Below are 2,581 nucleotides of genomic sequence, written 5' to 3'. Positions count from 1 at the left end.
ACAGTATAATTTATTTGTAGTAATGTAGGTATTAATACGGAATATAAAGTAAGCCTAAATAACAGGAAACGTAGGCCAAAGGCGAAAACAACAAGTTGTTATAGCTAGTCACACATTAATGAAATTCAGCAATATTAGGGATGTATTAATACCCACAGCTATAATATGATATTAAACAATATCATGTAGATATTATACATTTAGTATAATTTATAATAGGTAATGTAGGCATATAACAGGAAGTGTAGATCAGAGGTGAAAACAACAAGTTGTTTTACCTAGGTCCACAATAATGCAATTCGACATTACTAGGGAAGTAATATTAGAATATAGCTATCACGCCACTAGTACGTCATTGTTAGAACCCACATAAATACGGGTAGAGCGCCTACCATTACTTAGAAGATAGTCAGCCCTCGTCGTAGGTCTAACAAGCTTACGACAGTGCTTATAATTATTGTGTATTTGAATTTTTAATATTAAAGTGTTAAATTATTGTTATCTTTAAAAAGTCTAAAAATGTTTATAATTATCACCTATCTTTCTCATCCACGACTCGAGACAACGACGAACGTGCGACGTCGTTAAATAATTATTGTATTAGTGTTCAACGTGTCCTGCACGGCGATCACTACACATTTATTGCATAATAGCATATGGTAAAATTGAGTTGGAAATCAAATTAATCGGTAATTGATTAACTATATTTTATCAGAAATCAAAGCTACAAATAACGACACTAAATAATTTTATTAGAAATATTAGAATTATTTTTTATCGTAAAACGTATTTTGTTCGAAAATTCAATCATCGTTCCATCTGGTCAAATGTTTACTTTATTTTGTTCTAATTACTAAAATGTAGGTTCATTTGTTTTCTATATCCGTTACACTAAATTAAATGCATTTTTGGACTTATTTAAACAACGACATGCTGCAATAACCGTTAACAACTTTAACTTATTATTACTAATACTATTATGTTCATTGCAATTCTATAAAATTTAAATTTGTATATGTGATTATAGATGTTTTGGCCCACACAAGATATTTGAAAGTAAAAGTTTAATAAAATTATGTTTTAGTATAATTAGACACTGTGTAATCGGAATTTTAATAAAAGTTTTTGGTGGATACTGATTGACTTATTTCTTTACATAAAAGACCTTAAACCTAAAATACCTATTTAAAAGCTACATATAAATGGCGTGAATCTATTGATTATATTATTTTTTTTTTTTTGTTTTTATTTATGTATACTCTTCACTAAAATATAGAATTTAAAACGTTTATAATATATGAACAAGCATTATACAAAAAAATAAAGATATTGTCTTATAATAATTGAATATTATAATTACAGCTGCACGCGTCATCGTAGTTGTTACAATATTTCGTATTTTAATATGTGTTTGTATCATGATAAATGTAATAATAAATTGTATCAAAGCAAAACCATTGTACCTATTATGAACTTTTCATATTTCAGCGATATATTGGGTCGATGCAATTAATTAAAACATTATTCAACTTTATGGAATGAAACGGACCGTCGAGTTATTTTTATCAGTAGAGCTAGCCTGCAGTAGCCACTAATCTGGCGAATGTCATTTTAGACTCTCGTTCAGCTTTTTATTATATTGGACCCATCATTTTATCACATGTCATTGTGTTTGGCGGTTTGGTCGTATTTTTACCGAATGAAAGCTCTTATATTTTATAATACCGAATTCTAGTAAAAAAAAATATTTCGGTATAAAATAAAATACATTTTTTAACTGTTCACATATTTTTCCCTGGTTACGTTTTATACACTTCTGCAGGAACGTCGAAGGTTAGGTAATATTTGTATACGTAATATACAAATAATATAATAATATAATAATTGTGTACGCAGAGATATTCGAATGAATCATGTAAATTATATTCGTTTTTTTAAAACAATATTAACTTTATTTGCGTGTAAAAAAAATAAACGTAATAATATAGTGTTATGAAAAAAAATTCTTCAAATAATTTCATTAAGTTGGTGATATTATTTAACACAACAACGACGCAATTTTAATGATTTATAAAATGATATGTAGAGAGGTTAGGTAAATACATTCTGATACTACAGCTATATAACGCATACGATAATTATTTTCCACAATGTGTTGACATTATAATAAGACCATTTAAATTGCAGATAAATTAAATCCCTCCACATAAACCTATAATTAGATAGCAGTCAATGGTAATAATATTACTCTTCGCTGCGATAAAATTAGACAGATTAAATAAAAATCTGTTTAACATTAAAAAAAAAAATGTTTGATTAAAAAAAAGGTGTAACTATTGTGAATAAAAATGTATCGTTTAATTTTGTACCTACATATATTACATATATTATTATATTAATAATATTGCCTTTTGATGTCCCCTGAGCTAAAACTAGTTTTTAATATTTTCTATGAATAATAAAATTGAAAATAAATTTCAATTTACTGTTCAAATTCATCGAGTCTTAGCAAATTAAGTAAAACCTAATAATATTTTTCCCTTAATTTTTTTACTGAAAATTGTACGTATCGCTCTTTATA

The 2,581-nt window shown here is 26.7% G+C and overlaps 1 long non-coding RNA gene across 1 annotated transcript; it reads left to right on the top strand.

Annotated features, from left to right (window-relative positions):
• The first annotated feature begins 547 nt into the window (after nt 1-547).
• On the top strand, nt 548-1,135 carry LOC107884015. The gene is made up of 2 exons (XR_001679650.2): nt 548-689; nt 1,028-1,135. It is a non-coding gene; the product is annotated as an uncharacterized LOC107884015 (long non-coding RNA).
• Nucleotides 1,136-2,581: the final 1,446 nt, after the last annotated feature.

Source organism: Acyrthosiphon pisum, chromosome A2 (genome assembly GCF_005508785.2).
Source record: "Acyrthosiphon pisum isolate AL4f chromosome A2, pea_aphid_22Mar2018_4r6ur, whole genome shotgun sequence".
NCBI lineage: Eukaryota > Metazoa > Arthropoda > Insecta > Hemiptera > Aphididae > Acyrthosiphon > Acyrthosiphon pisum.
Note: the sequence above shows the minus strand (reverse complement) of the source record. Positions and strands in the feature narration are given on the sequence as shown.